The sequence below is a fragment of the Gopherus flavomarginatus genome, chromosome 1, assembly GCF_025201925.1.
Source record: "Gopherus flavomarginatus isolate rGopFla2 chromosome 1, rGopFla2.mat.asm, whole genome shotgun sequence".
In the NCBI taxonomy this organism is placed as follows: Eukaryota; Metazoa; Chordata; order Testudines; family Testudinidae; genus Gopherus; species Gopherus flavomarginatus.
The window spans coordinates 346096555-346116483 of record NC_066617.1 but is presented as its reverse complement, the minus strand read 5'-3'; the positions used below and the strand labels follow the sequence as shown (position 1 = coordinate 346116483).

The 19929-nt window shown below is 40.3% G+C and overlaps 1 protein-coding gene across 4 annotated transcripts in view; it reads left to right on the top strand.

The window, feature by feature from the left end:
* DEUP1 (deuterosome assembly protein 1) overlaps positions 1-19929 on the top strand; it is an 84273-nt gene that overhangs the window by 56490 nt on the left and 7854 nt on the right. The window lies entirely within an intron of this gene.

Here is a 19929-nt window from a genome sequence, read left to right as displayed (position 1 = left end):
CAACAATTCTCTCCTTTCCTAAAATTCTCCTTTCATACAATTCCTCATCCCCTCAAACATTTAGAAAGCTCTGCTGAGATCCTTTACATATCATCCACTAATGTTTTACTCCTCTTTCATTAAAATCATAATGCAAGACATTGGCTGGGGAGTATCAGAGTTGCTAAATTACTTTTGTATTTATTCTAAAATATTAATATGGATACAAAATTTGCATAAAACATTTTTCATACATTTTTGTTTTTTTCTATAAGACAGCCTTTTACAAATGAAATATACTGTAAATGTTTATTAGTAATGGAGACTGATATTTGTATGTGTGGTCTTGCCAATTTTTCCTTCGAGGGCATTCTTGATGGAATTAAATGCACACCATCCTGCCCGAATCCTTCACGAGAATTCTCCGTTCCTGTCTTGGCGCATATTAACTTCTTGGCCCAAACATACATACTGTTACACTTCTTCAATTTCTTCTCATGTTACCTCTATTCGGGCTTTTCGTAAGACATCTGATCGTATGTATTTCGTTTTGCAGCAGTTCATTTTCAGACTGACCTGACTGCTTTTCTTATTGAGTCTCCGTAGCATGCTTTGCAGTTGGTTAGTGCTTTCAGCAATTAGTACGATGTTGTCTGCGAATCTGAGATGAGATAATTGTTCTCCATTTATATTAACACCACTCTTCCAATTGATCTTGTTCATAACCATTTCAAGGTAGGTGTTAAATAGTTTTGGTGAAATTGTATCTCCTTGCTTTATGCTTTTCTGGATTGGGATGCGGAGCGGAGTTTTGAAGAGAGTAATGTCTGTTGTACATCCAGTATTCACTTCCTTCAACAAACTGAGGTACTGCATATTAATGCCCTCCTCTGTGAGCGCCTTTAATATTGCATTGAACTTGACGCTATCGAAGGCCTTTTCACAGTCAACTAAAGCAATGCACAGCGGGAGTTTGTATTACCTCGCTGGCTACGGGTAAATATATGGTCAATCGTGCTAAAATTTCTTCTAAACCCTGCCTGCTCTCTCGGTTGTTGTTCATCCAGACTCTGTGAGAGTTGGTTCATTATCACCTTTGTAAAGAGTTTAAAGATATGAGAGATCAGGCATATAGGGCGATCCTCCTTTTTGTACAGCAAGATGGTATTCGACTCCTTCCAACTTGATGCTATTTTTCCTTCTTGGAGATACCGACTGAATCTTAAAGCAAGGGCCTTCCAATGTTTTTCGCATCCTGCAGAAATCATTTCTGACGTTATTCCATCTTTGCCTGGAGCTTTTCCCTTCTTCACCTGGTGTAGTGCGCTTCGGACTTTGCTGACGATTATTGGGCGGACACATTCTTTTGACTCTTGGAGCGTTGAGAGAGGGACGTTGATTCTTGCTTTGAACAGTTCTGTATAGAAGTCCTTGCAGACCTCCTCCATCCCTGCTCTGTCAATTACTGTCTCTCCATCCTTGTTCTTCAATGCTGTTACACCAGTGATTTCCCTAGACCCCCCCCAGGGGGGTGTACACCCCCCCTGAATTTCCCCAACACCCCCCCTAGTTTTGTGAGCTAGTTACATACCAATTTAGTGACTGTTTGGAAATCTGAATTAAAACTGAAACATTAATACACACTTAAAAGCTTATACAGTGTATGATAAAATATGTGTATCTGAAAAAGTATACTAGATTTGAAAAGTATGAACATAGACTAGCTTCCTTGCTTCTTTATACAGCTGTTGTTTTTTTTTATGTCAGTGCATTCATGTTGTTGGCCAACCTAATGATATCAAATGATGATTTGTAAGCAAAGTCTAACAGCTAGTGATGAGCTGGGGCTGTGGGGCCAGATTATATTTACATTCACACCTAATCTACCTAGGTATCCAGCAAACAGAGCTGTGTTGTCCAAGTGATAGATTTTGGCTGGGGTTGGGTTACAAACCATTTGAATGTGGCGGCGGATGCGAGGGGGGATGAAATGTTGTTCTTATTGTATGAGTAAAGGGCAGTAGAACTGTACTTAGCCTGTGGTGATTTGAAGGCATCAAGAGAGAGGGTGGGGATCTGTCCCTCTCCACCGTTTAAAGACAGAGCTGATTAGGCTCCATAGATAGTCTTTTATTCTGTTAAGTGACCACTGCAGCTGAAATCACTGACAATCAGGTCTAAGAGCTTAGTCCTGTTGTGGGGACAGTGTTTTTGTGGAAGAGACAGCCCAGACTGCACTAGCAGCGAGGTTCCCCCAATGAGAGCTCAGCTGAAATGACTGAGAGCTGGTGGAACCTCAAGAGACCCACTCGCAGAGGTCACAGTGGCAGGTGGCAGCAGAAGGTGACTGCGCAGGGCCATTGGCAACAGAATGGTGGAGTGAACGGTGGCACAACGAACAGCCGTGGCCAGAGCAAACAGTGAGCAGCTGGAGGAACGAGCAAGGTGCCTTCTTGTCCCTCACCTGGAAGGTGTACTCACATGAAAGCACCTCTGAACTCTGAGTGTACTCTCCACTGACCAAGGACAACACCGGTGAGTGGGGTGCGGGGGAGGGAAAAGTTAAATAAACATTTGTTTGTTGGACTATATTTTAGTCACTTTGCTCCAGAATGCTAGATTTGTGACTGGGAATGGAAAGTTATATAAATATGTTTCCTAGTAGGCCAATATTTTTAAAATGCTTTATTTGCCAAGGTTGTTATCTCACATTGTTGCTATCTTGGGAGGTCATTATGTTGGGGAGTTTCTGTACTAAACATTTTTATTAATATAATTAATTTTTACATAAGAATGGTCATACTGGGTCAGACCAATGGTCCATATAGCCCAGTACCCTGTCTTACAACAGTGGTCAAGGCCAGGTGTCCCAGAGGGAATGAACCGAACAGGTAATCATCAAGTGACTATCCCCTGTTGCCCATTCCCAGCTTCTGGAAAACAGGCTAGGGACAGTCAGAGCATGGTGTTGCATCTGTCCCCATCTTGGCTAATAGCCACAGATGGACCTATTCTCCAGGAATTTATCTAGTTCTTTTTATAATCCTGTTATAATTTTGGTCTTCACAGCGTCCTCTGGCAAAGAGATCCCGGGGTTGACTTTATATTGTGTGAAGAAGTACTTCCTTTTGCTTTTTTTAAAACCTGCTGCCTATTAATTTCTTTAGGGACTGCTAGTTCTTGTGTTATGTGAAGGATTAAATAAAATTTCCTTATTCACTTTCTTCGCACCAGTCAAGATTTTGTAGACCTCTATCATATCCCCATTAGTCATCTCTTTTCTAAGCTGAAAATTCCCAGTCATTTTAAACTCTCCTCCTGTTTCATACTCCTGATCATTTTAGTGGCCCATCTCTGTACCTTTTCCAGTTCCAATATATATATTTTTAGGATGAGTGACCAGATCTGCAAACACTATTCAAGGTGTGAGCGTACCATGGATTTATATAGAGGCAGTATGATATTTTCTGTCTTATTATCTATCCCTTTCTTAATGATTCCCAACATTGTTTGCTTTTGTGACTGCTGCCGCACATTGAGTGGATGTTCTCAGAGAACTATCCACAATGACTCCAAGATCTCTTTCATGAGTGTTAACAGCTAATTCAGATACCATCATTTTGTATGTATAGTTGAGATTGCTTTCCAATGTGCATTACTTTGCATTTATCAACATTGAATTTCATTTGCCATTTTGTTGCCCAGTCACCCAGTTTTGTGAGATCCCTTTGTAGCTCTTCGCAGTCTGCCTGGGACTTAACTATCTTGAATAGTTCTGTATCATGTGCAAATTTTGCCACCTCACTGTTTACCCATTTTTCCAGATGAATATGTTGAACAGTACTGGTCCCAGTACTGACCCCTCAAGGATACCACTATTTATCTCTCTCCATTCTGACACCTATAATTTATTCCTACCCTTTGTTTCCCATCTTTTAACCAGTTACTGATCCATGAGAGGACTGCCCTCTTACCCTATGATGGCTTACTTTTCAAAAGTCAATTTAAATTAAATACTTTTTTTTTAAATGTATATTTTTTTAGAAATCTAGACCTGTTATGTACTTTGGTGTAACTTGTATTAGTCTTATGTTAAATTTGCATAATCCTAACAAAACATTTACTTTATTTATATCTCTTTTATTTATCTCTTTGGTCCTGACACTCCCCCTGTAAATTCGAATACCCCCCCCTAATTTCAATTCCTGGGGAAACCACCGTGTTACACTCAATCTATACTGCGCCAATTCCCGCTTGCATGTCCTGAGGCTCTTGTGTGATTCAGCTGTTCTAAAGAGCTTTTCTTTCTGGAAGTTTTCAAAGTCGTCCTTCAGTTTTTGCCTTATAAGCTTGCACAGAATGGAGTACTCAAGGTTGTAATCCAAGCTCCTTTTCATATTTCTCCGCTTCTCTAACAAGCTTTTCATTTAGTTCAAGATTCTTCCCTTTGCTTTCTTCATCTTTTCAATTTCAGCTGCTTTTATGCAATGTCTCAGCTTGTCAGCAAAGATATTATAGTCCTCATCACGCTTTTCTGTCTGGCTCCAGTCAAACCCAGAAATCACTTTCTTCAGCTTTGCTTCATCAAAAATACTATTATAAATATTATAAATATTTTGGAATTTTTTCTACATTTTCATATTGATTTCATTTACAACACAGAATACAAAGTGTACAGTGCTCACTTTATATTATTTTGATTATAAATATTTGCCCTGTTATAAAGATAAACAAAATAAATAGTATTTTTCAGTTCACCTCATACAAGTACTGTAGTGCAATCTCTTTATGAAAGTGCAACTTACAAATGTAGAATTATTATGTTGCTTTATTTCTAGTGGCTATGTAAAAAAATGTAAAACTTTAGGGCCTACAAGTCCAGTCAGTCCTACTTCTTGTTCAGCCAGTCACTAAGAAAAACAAGTTTGTTTACATTTACAAGAGATAATGCTGCCCACTTCTTATTTACGTCACCTGAAAGTGAGAACAGGTGTTTCTGTGGCACTGTTGTAGCCAGTGTTGCAAGGTATTTACTTGCAAGATATGCTAAACATTCATATGCACCTTCATGCTTCGGCCACCAGAAAGGCAATTCCTTAAGGTATGGTGGGCAATTTGTTAACAAGAAAATGGGTTCATCCCTAATAAGGTTTATGAGTACTCAATGCAAAGAAATATTTGCTGTTAAAGCCCTGTGTAGCAGAAGTGAAGTATTTGTGAGTCTTGACCATCAAAAGATACCTGGGTATCAAGAGGGCCTTCCTCTCTCTGCCTAAGTTCAGGCATAAGACACTCATCTATGTACAAGGCAAGTAATTTTTTTTAATGGCTTATTCCCAGCTGATATCTGGTCCTTTCCTACTCCTGAGACAGCATGTAGGTGTCTCTATAGCAATAGGGATGGACAAATGCTCACAGACCTTTTGCAGTTAGATAGCTGCATAATATAGGCAGCTGTTGGGTATAAGAGAAGGTGGGATGCTGTGACACTTCCCAAGGGTACCTAGGGTGTGAGGCACCTTGCTAGCAGCTGCCCTTAGCGGGAGAAAGCCTTGTTTGTGTCTTCCAGGGTTCAGTTCCCTGACTCCACCAGCCACAGGCAACAAAAGCACTCCCCTCTCAGCCCACTCAGCCTTGGCTGTCCCTCATCAGGCAAGCAATAGGCACACTCCAATCTCCCAACACTCCCCCTGGAATGACCAGCCCTATGCTTACAGAATTCAGAGATACACTACTCCCAGTGCAATAACACATCCAACTTACCACTTTCATGTCTGCTTGACTCACAGCACTTAGATTTGTTTACAGAGAAAACAAGTAAAAGTTTATTTATCAAAGAAGAGATATTCTAGAAGAAGCAAGTAGAATTAATGGAAACAAATAGTTATGTATAAAATAAAACCATAACTTATTTTCTAGAATTTAAACTTAACTAACAAGTCTCTTAAAGGATAGCTCATCCAAAGTTTTTCTCCCAGTGTTAAACAGCCAGACTGGTTGTGATCTTCCATCCATAAGAACAGCCAGCTAGCAGCTTGTCCCCTAGGTAGATGTACCTTTGCACCCCCGGAAATAGTTCCATTGTTTTCACTTGTGAACAGGATAACCCCTGCTGCTTGTTTTTGCCTGTAATAATCTCTTGGAGAGAGTCTTCAATCACTTGATTAGCATTTTGCTCAGATTGTAAATATGTATTCATTGTGAAGGATAGGATACTTAGTTTACATATAGCATACAGGTAGATAAGCATTTCCTGCCTAAAAGAAACTTGTTTATCACCTTAAGAGCATAATTTTCAGTATAGATATATAACTCCTTACATATTATCTGTACGCATATTTTGCAGTGTGTGACATAGGTTTTCAGTATAGACGTTACATGACACATTCCCTTCACATACACAACTCCTCCTCTGGGATGTCAGGTTTTATTATTATTACATCGCCAGAAGTGCCCATGGCAGGGCTCAAAAGGCCTCAGAAATTTTTGAGGCATAACTTCCTTTGTTACACAATGTCAGTTATGGAATTAAACTCTAGTTATGCATGGACAGGTTTATTTATTGTCATAATTATATCAATAGTTTCCCAACAGATCCACATAAAGGACCTTTTATCTTACTTTTTTGCATTTGATAATATCAGTTACCCCATTCAGTACATCTGAGTCAAATTGTTACCCCTTTCTGGATGACTGTAGGAATTTGATACGAAATAATACCCTAGACATTTCCTACTAGTGTTCTGTGTTGTTTGTTTAGATATACAAAAAGTTGACTATAGCATATTTTAACTGATTTTTTTAAACCTTGTTTTGTATTCTGTTTGTGTTATTCTTTTGCTACTCACTTTGCAAAATAGTACAGGCTATGTTAATACTGCCTGATAAAACAACACGGTGGGGGCATATACAAACCAAGATGAGAGGTAAACTGCTCTGCAGGAGATTATCTTAATAAGCAGTTAGAACTACAACTCCTGCTGCACAGCCTTGTGTCCTGCCAGTTTCATTCGTTGGAAGTTTCATTAAATGCATTTTAATGCCTTGTCTGCTTTTGGTGTTCTTCAGTGACCTGATTTTTAAAAGAAACAGCATTTCAGATGTCCTGAATAAATTATCAAGTTAAACTCCATATTAAGGGGAAAATAGTGAATGCAGACGCAGAAAAAAGCATATTGCATAAGTATCTATAGTTCTCAATTCATTTTAGCCAGTGAAGTACTGAATTACTCCAAAATATGTAATAAACATTAAATTGAAAATTAAAAGACAATTAAAGTAGTTAATTAAAAGAAAAATAAACTACTTACTATCATACTTTATTTAGTATAGCAAAGTAAAAATGAATGGAAAGATAAAAATTGTGATTTTACCAATTTGAAGAACCTGTGCAACAGCAAAATTCCAGGAAGTAAAGATTTGAATAATTGGCAGCCACAGATATTATATGGTTTAGGTTTTCTGAACCTGTATATTTAATTCTTGGCTACTACTACTTTCTAAAAGTTATACTAGTGCAATATAATAATACATTTGTCTAATTATCTTCTTATATTCTTCAGCCTAAAATTTCCCTTTCAAAGTGAATGTACTGTTGTTGCTATTTTTAATCATAACATTTACAATATATTGTTTCTGGTTTCACCAACTGTATGCTAGCCACTATAAAAGGAGGTATGGTAATTTTCTAAAAGAGCTTTAAATATTTTTAGAATTTTATTTTCTTACTTATCAGAGGGATAGCCATGTTAGTTTGGCTCTGTAAAAAGCAACAGAGGCCTGTAGCACCTTATAGACTAACAAATGTATGGGAGCATAAGCTTTCATGGGTGAATACCCACTTCGTCAGACACATGCGTCTGCTCACGAAAGCTTATGCTCCCATACATTTGTTAGTCTATAAGGTGCCACAGGACTCTCTATTCTTTTACTTATTGCTCAGGAGAATCTTAGTGTTAGAGGCAATAGAAGAACCCAGGTCCTTTATAGAACTTTTATTTTATAACCATCTGAGATTTGTTAAATGTTATTCCAAAATGTGAGTGCTGATCTTTCTCTCATGATGGAAATCTAAAAAGTACCTGTGAATAAAATATAACTGTAATTCTAATTAGCTTTGTTAAGAACTTCAAAGTGAGACCCTCCCCAAATCTTTGATAAAACTCAGATATATACCTACAGAATTTCCCTTCATTCATTAATCTTGTAATTTAATCAAAAACCAATCCAATTTTTCTGGCATGATTTGTTGTTTATGCTTCCACTACCCTTAATAGAGGGGGAGAAAACCCACTAATTGTTTCTCTATTTTATTAGAGATTAAAGTTAGATTTAATGGATGGTGATTGCCAGGATCTGTTTGTTTGTTTTTTGAAGATGAAGACTGCACACAAGCACAGCAGTGTATACTATTTAAAGTTATTGTAATGTAATTTGGGATACTTTGAGAAAGAAATGTGTTCCACTTTTTATAAGATACTTAAATATTCATTGGGTCAGACAGAGAAAAACTCTATAGCCCAGTGGGTGGGGTAGTCACATGGGAGACCCAGGTTCCAGTCCTTGCTCCAATCAAATTTTAGTATTTTATACAAAGTGGAATAGCTTCAATAGGAGGGAGAGCGAGAGCAAAGCCCACTGCTGAATATCCTATAGCCTGATGGTTAGGGAACTCACCTTAGAAGTGGGAGATCTGGTTTTCAAGTCTCTGCTCCAAATCAGGCAGAGTGGGTACTTGAATCTGGGTCTCCCATTTTCTATGTGAGTGCGCTAACCATTTGGATTTTAAGAAATAAGGAGGATAGCTCCTCCTCAGTTTTTTGTGGAAAAAGGTCTGATTTGGCTTAGGCACCTAACTCCAGGAGAGGGCTTATAGTTGTAAATCCTGAGTGCACAAGGGCACTTCCCTCCAGCCCAAAGTTAAGAGACTAACTCCCTTTGAGGAATAGGGCTTACGCCACACCCCTCTCATTGGCATTTCCTACTGGCTAGTTTAGGCAGCTCCCTGCTCAGCCTGCTGGTTTATGTAAATTCTTTTCTTAGATTCCAAATTTTTCCAATGCATTTATGGTAGCTTGCGAACCTAACTCGGGGCTGTGGATTCCACTAGGTGCCAGGAAGCCTAAAAGTTGGATGTTGTGGGTATATCTACACTGCAATAAAAGACCCATGACATCAAGTCTTAGAGCCCAGGTCAATTTACTCAGGCTTGCAGGGCTTGGGCTGTAAAGCTAAAAATAGCAATATAGGCACTCTGACCTGGGCTGGAGCCCAGGCTCTGAAATCCAGCAAGGTGGTAGGGTCTCAGAGCCTGGGCTCCAGTCCAAGCAGGGATGGCCTACACTGCTATTTTTAACCCCTCAGCCCAAGTCCCATGAACCCAAGTCAGTTGACCCAGGCTCTGATAATTGGTACGACGTGTTTTTCTTTGCAGTATAGATATACCCTGTAATGCTGAGTCTAAGCTCTTATTGTGCATCTAGAGCTTAGGAAACTAAGAGCCATATTTTCAAAAGTATTTAGGCACTTAAAGATGCAGATAGCACTCTAGGACCATATTTTCAAAGGTATTGAGATACATGAAGGTCCAGATACACCTAAGAACAAAAGAACTGCCATCCTGAGTTAGACCAATGGTCCATCTAGCTCAGTATAATGTCTCTGACAGTGGCCAGTACTACAGCTTCATTGGGAGAATGTACAGAACAAGGCAATTTTGGAGAGATCCACCCGTTTTTTTCTCCAAGCTTCTGGCAGTCAGAGGTTTAGGGTTGCCCCAAGCATGCGGACTGTGACAGGGCTTGGGTGGGCAGGCGGCCTAGTGGTTAGATCGTCAGGCTCTCAGATGCCAGCTGGGCTGAGTACTCTTAGTCCTTAAGGCTGAGCGGGTGGTAGGGGGACCCGGGCCTTCCCTCTCCCCCGGGTCCTAGCTCAGGGCCCTGTATATATCAACCTCTGGACAGTTGGTATCTCTCCTGGTGGACAGTCAGAACCTGCTGTCCTGGACTAGTTCTTACAAGTCTCTCACAGCTACTCTCCGCCATCCCAGGAAAAGAAGTTGGCATTCAGGTGGGCTCTTCTAGTCCAGTATTGAATGTGGAAGGAAAAGGGATAGAGGGAGAGGTACCACCTCATAATTCAGGGGTTCATATCATTCATGGCATGTAGCCATTGGAGAGGGGCATGGTCGGTGACTAGAGTGAAGTGAGTGCCCAGAAGGTAATCGCATAGTGAATCCATAGCCCATTTTACTGCCAGTACCTCTTTTTCAATTACAAAGTGAGCCTTCTCCCTTGGTAATAGTTTCCAGCTAATGTACAGAATGGGTGTTCATCACCTACTACTTCCTGGGATAAAACTGCTACTGTGCCCACATCCGAAGCATCCATCTGTAGCAGGAACTCCTTGGTGAAGTCAGGGCTATATAGAACAGGTTCTTGGCAGAACTGGACTTTCAGGGTTTGAAAGCCCTCCTCCCAGACTCTGGTCCACTGGATCTGTTTTGGGCTCTTATTCTTGAGAATATCGGAAAGAGGGGCTGCAATGGTTGAGAACCCTAGAGTAAATCAGTGATAGTATCTGGCCAGTCCTAAAAAATGGTATAATTGTTTCTTCAAGAAAGGTGGGGGGAACACCTGGAGGGCCTTAACCTTGCTGACCAGGGTCGTACTGTGCTTTTTCCCAAAGTATACCCGAGGTAGGTGGTCTCATCCTTGCGAGGTGACATTTAGCGGGATTTGCCATCTGGCCGACCTCCTTGAGAGATTGCAACACAGTTGTCACATGTTTTAGATGGTCCTGCCAGTCTTGACTGTAGATAACAACATTGTCTACGTATGCAGCAGCATACTGGCTGTGGGGCTGGAGGCATCTCTCCATTAGCCTTTGGAATGTGGCAGGGGCCCCATGCAATCTGAAGGGCATTGTCTGCAACTGAAGAGCCGAAAGGGGGTAGAGAAAGGGGATCGGCCAATACCCTTTTGTTAAATCCAGAGTGGTGATGTATTCTGGCTTCCCTAGCTGGTCAAGTAGTTTATAAATGTGAGGTATCAGGTACATGTAAAATTTTGATACTGCATTCACCTTTAGGAAATCGGTGCAAAATCAGGTAATCTCATCAGATTTAGGGACCAGCACTACAGGGCTTTTCCAGTCAAAAAACTTATTCTTCAATCACGCCTCACTCTAGCATGGACTGGAGTTCTTGCTTCATGGGCAAGAGGATATGGGTTTTCCTTGACCTTAACTCCGGGTTCCATCTGAATATTGAGGGTTATCAGGTGGGTTCACCCCGGTTGGGTAGCAAATACTGAGGAGAAGGAGGTGATCAATTTCTGAGCCTGGATTCTCTGTTCTGGAGTAAGGTTGTTCCCAATCTTGAACACTCTCGGCTTTGAGGCCTTGACAGCCTGTGGGCCTAATTCAGGCTCTGGTGGGTAAGAAGTTATTAGTAGGCTTTCTTGGGCTTTCCACAGTTTTAAAAGGTTCATATGGTAGATTTGTTATACCTTCTGCTTGTTGGGTTGTCTGATTTCGTAGTTCACCTGTCCTATGTGTTGAATCACCTCATACGGCCCCTGCCAGTGGGCTAAAGAGCTGTATCAGAGCTGGGCAATAACAAAGTACCTAATCACTAGGCTCAAACTGCTGGAGGAGAGCCCATTTATTGTAGGCTGCTTCCTGAGTGCTTTGGGCATGTAGGAGGTTCTCCCTGACAAATGAGCCTAAAGATTCAAGAGATGACTGCTCTTCTAACATTTCCCAAATGAGGTCCAAAATCTCTCATGGTTGCCATCCATATAAGAGCTCAAATGGTGAGAAGCCAGTGGAAGACTGGGGAGCTTCTCACATCACAAATAGAAGAGGAGAAACTAACTGGTTCCAGTGTCAGACATGCATAAGGATGAACCTTCGGAGCATCTTTTTTAGTGTTTTGTTAAAGCGCTCCATTTACTTGATTTTCAGTAAATGGCAAAATTGCTTCATCAAGTTTGTTCCTTGATCTGTTAAGATCACCTGTAGCATCCCAACTCAAGTGAAGATTTTCATAAATTCTGTGGCAACAGTTTTGATGTTCATGGAGCGTAATGGTACAGCTTCTGGGTACCAGGTTGCATAGTCCATTACAACTAAAATGAACTGGTATCCTGTAGCGCTCTTCTCCAGTGGGCCAACTATGTTGATTCCAATCCACTCAAAGGGTATACTTATAAGCAGGAGGTGAATCAAGGAGGCTCTCTCAGTTGGTCAAGAGCAGTGAGCTGACACTCCAGGCATGAGGCACAGAAATCCAGCACATCTTTGTAGACCCCAGGCCAAAAAAAATGGGCCAGAATCCAAGCTAGTGCCCTTCCCTGGTGCATGGTGAAGGGTATCGCATGGGCCAGTTGCATAATCTCCTTCCAGTAGGGTCGGGGCACCAAAAGCTGATTCCAAACCTCCTCAGTTTCTCAGTCGTTCTCTGTGCATTATAGATGGTCACCCTGAATCTCAAAGTGTGGGAACAATCCCATTTGATGGGATTCGACAGATTCCCCATTTATTGCTGCCACTTGAGTATTCCCAGCTCATTGTGTTGTCTGCCTGTTGCTCTTCCACGAAGTTGGAGAACTGAATCAGAATCTCCTCATCTGGTTGAGACGGGGTTTGTTCTTGCTGAGTTGGCACTGAAGAACAGGAAGTCCCCTCACCTGCAAGTATAGCATGGCAGGACTAGCTGAACCCAAAGGTTTTCTTTAACCCTTGCTATGCCAGCTGGTAGTTTCTCTGCTTCATCACAGGGACTTATACTGAAACTATCCTCCATGAACATATCTAAGGGTATGTCTACACTACCTGCCGGATAGGCAGGTCGTGATCAATCTATTGGGGACTGATTTATCGTGCCTAGTGTAGACATGATAAAATCAATCCCTGATCGCTCTGCCGTTGACTCCGGAACTCCACCATGGTGAGAGGTGGAATCGGAGTCGACGGGGGAGCAGCAGTGGTCAACTCACCGCCATCCTCACAGCCAGTTAAATCGACCTAAGATATGCTGACTTCAGCTACACTATTTGCGTAGCTGAAGTTGCGTATCTTAGGTCAACTCCCCTCCATTGTAGTCCTAACCTAAGTCTTTTTTGAACACAGTTATACTTTTGGCCATCACTTTTGGCAGTGAATTCCACAGATATTATATGAAAAAGTTTTTTCTCTTGTTCGTATTAAACCTGGTGCCTTTTAATTTCATCAGAGAACCCCAGTTTTTGTATTGTGGGAAACAGGGGTGTTGGAATAATTTGTATAGTGGGGATGCTGAGAGCCACTGAACCAAACTAAACTCTGTATGTGATGGAAACCACTTCAAGCCAGGAAGTGCAGCAGCACCCCTAGTACCCATATTTCTAGCACTTTTGGTGGGAAATGGTAAATAGCACTTCTCTATTCACTTTCTCCACACCATTCATGATTTTATTGACCTCTAGCATATCCCCCCCCCTCCTTAATCAATTCTTTTCTATGCTGAACAGCCCAAATCTTTTTAGTCTCTCCTATTATGGACACCACGCTACCCTTGACCATCATTGCGGCCCTTCTCTGAACTCTTTCCAGTTCCACTACATCCTTTTTGATATGGGGTAACCAGAACTGCACACAGTATTTAAGGTCATGTTAATGGGCACTGTAGGGAGAGAAATCAAAATTGAAGAAAAGAAACTTGAGAAGGTGGACAATTTTACATATCTTGGAAGGACCATCAGCCAAGATGGTACTAGTTTCAAGGAAATATAAGAATCAGGAAGGCAAAGACTGCATTTGGAATACTCAAAAACATCTGGCAACTCAAAAACATCTCCCTCAGGACAAAACTGAATGTGTACAAAACAATTGTTATTGCCATTACAACATATAGCAGTGAGACATGGCAACTTACCAAGAACGATACGCAAAAAGCTGGATGCATTTCACCACAAATGTCTTAAGAATACTGGGAATAACATACAGAGATAGGAAGACAAATGAAGAAGTCAGAAAAATTACTTGACAAGGTACTCTCTCACAAATACTCTACAAAAGAAGACATCAGTGGCTGGGACATGTGCTGACTTACTAAATACCAGAACACTTACCAAATACTGCTCTTGAATGGAAGCCAGAAAATGCAAAAAGAAAGAGGGGAAGACCACGAATAACATGGAAACAAACAGTTTTGAACGACATCAAGCACCTCAACATGAAACGGGAAAGTTTGGAGAGAAGGGTAGTTGACAAGCAAGGATAGCAAATGTGGGTAGCCCAATGTGCAGCAAAGCACGGGATGGACTAAGGTCTAAGGTAATATCATGGATTAAAGTGGCATTATGATATTTTAAGTGCCAAGGCACCTAATTCTCATTGAAACCAATGGTAGTTAGGCTCTAAGCACTTCTGAAAATCCCACAAGCATCTGCATCTTTAGGAGCCAAAAACTCCTTTGAAAATATGGCCTTTAGGCACTTTTGTAGTGTTAGAGGCAATGGAAGAACCCAGTGGGCATATAGACCTGTGGTTTTTTATAACCATAACATCTCAGAACAGAAATCTAAACAGGTCTAAACAAGTACTTCAAAATAAAATATAACTAATTCTAATTAACAGTGTTAAGCACTTGGAAGTGTGACCAATTTTGACATTCTAGAACAGTTTTTTGGTTACTTCTTTGTGCCCCACTTTCACTAGAATTTCAAAATGCAAAGACCAATGGGTGACATGAGCACCTTTCTGTGATCGGTTTGTAACTGAGGTCACTTTAGTTAGCATGTCAGCAAAGGGGGGGGGAGGAGCAGTACCCTGAATTAGTGCCTGTTTATGCTTTTGTGTTGGTGCAGTGCAGTGTCAGGTTTGAAGGAGCCAGAACTTTGTAGTTGTTGCACATGAAAGTAGAGAACATATTTGCATGAGCTAAGGGATTTAGGGCTTCTTTGGCTGGCCAAAAATTTCTTAGAGTAGGTCATGAAGCTACTAAGATATGTGATGGCTCTTTAACTGGTAAATCTTGGGTCTGGTTTTCAAGAAGTAAAGGGCCCACGTGTTTACAATTTAAAGTCTAATTTACATATTCAGTTGCCATAAATGCATGCACAAACTGGGAACTTGTGTTTACAAATATGATAATTGTCCATGCAAATCAAATATGCAAATTCCACATGTATTTTGTATGCACATTAACATACCAGACTTTTTGAAAATCAGGTCCATTGTATGTTTCTAATTTTGTGTTCCCAAACAAGGAACTACATCAACATTTTCCCAGACAACTAGAGTTAAATTTTCAATCATCAGATGTATGCAGATGAACCAGACAATTGTTGCTGATTTATTATGAGGCTAGGACATGTTTTATTTTATTATGAACATAAACTATGTTATTTCTGTTTTAATTTGCTCTTTTGTTTCCATGGTAATTATGACATAGGAGAAACAGCAAAAATATATATATTTTTAGATAGTAAAAATAGAAACGTGGTGCTGCTGGTGGGTTTCTTACTTTTAAGTAGTAATTTCTAGATGCCATGCTGGATTTTTTTGTTTGGTTTGGGGGTTTTGTTTGTTTGGTTTTGCTATTTGTATTCATAATTCTGGCATAATGGAAAAGGAGCCTTCATTCAAGTGTATTCTTTAATGCTTTCAGCCATACCACCATGATCTATATTTCCACCAGAACCTCAGGGATAAGCCTGGTCAGTAGCTAAATGGGAGAACCCCAGGGAAATCCAGGATGTTGCAGGAAGTGATATTAGTGATTTAGGAGGTGGGATTCTTCTGTATCAGTTTTTAGCCAATGTCTGAATGTTAGGGGCATTACTCTACTGTCTTTCAGCTGAGACATATAACCAAAATATGACCACTTGTGGGCATTAAAGATCCCTTGGTTCTGTTTCTTAAGAGTCAAAATGTTAACTCTGGAAAACAGTCTAGGGGCTTGATCCTGTATTATTGATCTCACTAGGGATCTTGTAATCAGGGGCAGCTCCAGGCCCTGCATGCCAAGCGCGTGCCTGGAGTGGCAAGCCACGGGGGGTGCTCTGCTGGTCGCCGCAAGGTCGGAAGGCAGGTTGCCTTCGGCGGCATGCCTGTGGAGGGTCCGCTGGTCCCGCGGCTTCGGCGGACCTCCTGCAGGCGTGCCGCCAAATCCGCGGGACCAGGGACCTCCCGCAGGCAAGCCGCCGAAGGCAGCTTGCCTGCCGTGCTTGGGGCAGCAAAATACCTAGAGCCGCCCCTGCTTGTAATTGATTTCAGTAGGAACAGTATCAAGCTACAAATTACAGTTTGGGTTATTACATTTTGCCTGTGTAAATTTCCCTTGCAGTTTCAGTTGGATGGGGGTTACTTTGTGTCCACCAAAACAATGAAGTTATGCCTGTGCCGTATGTGTATATATTAATGATTCCATCCTAGACCAAATGATAATACAAATAATAAGCAAAATGCAAAAACTTGATGAATGGTTAACCTGCACCTTTTCAGAATTTGACTTGCCTGTATAAACAAATAGTCATGTTTTCACAATTTTTCAGATCTTTTCATACCTTTAATCTTGTATTAAAATTAGAACTCTGTTTTTTACACATTATGGTAGATTGAATTGGCAGAAATTTAGGTCAAAATGATCAAACATGAATGTCTAAAGTTAGGATACAAAATCCATAATAAGGCACCTAAATATAGATGGCCTGTTTTTCAAAGTTAGTGTGCAGCATAGATCCATTAACTTGAGTGGAGACTGGGGTTGCTAAGCACCTTTGAAAAATGATACCATCTATATTTAGGTACGTAAATATTTTTTTGTTTTTATTATCTTAAAAAATATTATAACTGTGGACCCACAGGTTTGGAAATGTTGGCCTTTGTGAAGTAAATTTCAATATAAATCAGTAATAACTATTATTAAATACATAGAGAATCAGGTTTGAAAAACAGAACACAGAGACCTTTGCTGTGGGCTTTTCAAGGAAATTACTTTAAAAAAGGTCAAAACACAAAATGAGCATGTCATAAACAGATAAGTAAGAGTTAATAGAACAAATTTGACACCATCAGCTCAGCATTGAACAAAGACTGTGAATGGCTTGCCAACTACAGAACCAGTTTCTCCTCTCTTGGTTTTCACACCTCAACTGCTAGAACAGGGCCTCATCCTCCCTGATTGAACTGACCTCGTTATCTCTAGCTTGCTTGCTAGCATATATATACCTTCCCCTGGATATTTCCACCACATGCATCTGAAGAAGTGGGTATTCACCCACGAAAGCTCATGCTCCAAAACGTCTGTTAGTCTATAAGGTGCCACAGGATTCTTTGCTGCTTTTAATAGAACAGAAGTACTTCATGTCTGTTTTGCCTGTAAAGGGTTAACAAGTTCAGTGAGCCTGGCTGTCACCTGACCAGAGGACCAATCAGGGAACAGGATACTTTCAAATCTTGAGGGAGGAAAGTTGTGTGTGTGCTGTTAGTTTTTGTTTGTTGTTCTCTCTAGGTTCTGAGAGTGACCAGACGTGCAACCAGGTTTCTCTCCAATCTCCCTGATACAGGTTCTTATAGATTCAAAATAGTAAGTACTAGGTGATAAGGCGAGTTAGGCTTATGTTTGTTTTCTTTATTTGCAAATTTGTATTTTGCTGAAAGGATTTTAATTTGTACTTGTATACTTAGGCTGGGAGGATATTCCCAGTGTCTATAGCTGAAAGACCCTATACCTATTCCATTTTAAATTTACAAAGATAATTTTTACTGTTTTTTCTTTCTTTAATTAAAAGCTTTTCTTGCTTAAGAACCTGATTGTTTTTTATTCTGGTGAGACCCCAGGAGACTGGGTCTGGATTCACCAGGGTGTTGGTGGGGAGAAAGGAGGGAAGGGGGAGAGAAAGGTTAATTTTCTCTCTGTGTTAGGATTACTTTCTCTCTCAGGGAGAGTCTGGGAGGGGGAGAGAGAAGGAGGGGGGAAGGTGGATTTTCCTCTCTGTTTTAAGATTCAAGGAGTTTGAATCACAGGTATCTTCCAGGGTAACCCAGGGAGGGGAAGCCTGGGAAAGGCAATGGTGAAGGAAAGAGTTTACTTTCCTTGTGTTAAGATCCAGAGGGTCTGGGTCTTGGGGGTCCCCGGGCAAGGTTTTAGGGGGACCAGAGTGTACCAGGCACTGGAATTCCTGGTTGGTGGCAGTGCTACAAGTACTAAGCTGATAATTGAGCTTAGAGGAATTCATCTTTTGGACGCTAAGGTTCAGAGTGGGGAATTATACCATGACAGAGCAATTCCATGTTTTTATTATTTATGCCAGCTCTCATCACTGTAGAGGCTTCTTCACTGTGCCCTTAATCCAACACAGAACTAAATTGGCTTTAAAATGGTGGGTTGGGGAGGATTTATTCTGTGCTCCAAAGAGCAAACTGTATCTATTCAGTGAGCGGTAAGGAGTAAAGTGGAAAATTCTGCTGAAGGTAGAGTGGACATTAGATGACTTTGAGGTCTTACTTTCAGAGTATCTCATCTTGGAGTGGATAATAATTACAGCATTCCAAACCTTCTGCACCTGAGTATTATATTCTGCTTATTTTAATCCCAACTTCATTTGTAATTAGAGAAGATATTCTTCATTACTTCTTTGAGGTGGCCTTTACATATTCCCACTTGTGGGATGCTCCCTCCCCCCACAACTCCAGCACCAGTGAACTATTTAAAAAGTATTTTAAAAGTTCCTAGTATTAGTGCATAGACACCACCTCACAGCATCAAATATTCAAAATGAGATTATACAAGGTCTGTGTGATCTCTAACTGTCTCAATTCCTTCCCTTCTGCACCTCTATGGGAACAGGGACCTTCACTCCATGCTTGGAGACTATTTTTTTAAGTCAACTTCCTTTGTACTGGGTAATGTGCTCTTTTGAACACTTGTCAGATTTTACCACAGAAGTGTTGGTATTTCAGTGAGAGATAAAATAATAATTGTCAAAGTTTGTATACTAGTATATTATATTAGTAAAATGCTTTGGGATCCTTTGGGATTTAAGTTGGTATATAAATTTAGGATTGCTATAGTGTTTAATTAAAGTAGTTATTAAGTACTCCATGTTACCTACAAAAGCAGAACCCTTCTTTGTAATAAGCTCAGACTTTAATACAATGGTGGAAACATTTACCACTACGAAAAGTATTCTAAGAGAAAAACCTGCTATGTAAGAAAAAATGAGGTTATCGGATTTTTCTGTTTTTCATACTTTGGTACATATTACAAATAAAGATACAACTGGAAATTATTCTAATTAAGAAAGCATGTGTATAAGTAAGAAGAAATCAAAACCGTGTGCTATTTCTCAGTATGTTTTTAACAGTTGCTTAGACAGCTACCAGGAGAATTTGTTTGCAATGGGTAGCAAATAGATTTCTTTTCTTATACAACAGTTAATTACAATAGTTGTTACTTGACTGATCTTCAGGTAGATAAAAAATGTATGATTTTACATCTACTATGGATTACACAGTCAATAGGTCCAAAAGATAATGGAGCACCATAATACTGTACTTGAAGGATTCTTGAATCAGCATGAAGTTCTTCAGTTATTATTGTTAGAGAAAGAAATACCCCTGTTCAGTTTAAATATGTATTTAATGTTTCTTCTTTTCTCATTCTTGTTTTGACCCTGCACTCATTGAAGTCAGTGAAAAAGCTTCCTATTGAGTTTAATGATGCAGGATCAGGGGCTCCACATGCTAAAGCTTTAATTTGATTTATTAAAAGTATCAGTTCTAAATCCTAGGCACCTGCATGTATTTACATCCATACGATGTTTGAATGGATCAAAATCCACTAACCAAAACACCATAAATAAGGTCTCCCCTTCCTATCTCTCTTACACTCTCATATTGTAGCTCGTTGTATCAGTTAAAGCATGAGAAAATATAGATGTTAGCAGGCCTGCAGGTCAGCTA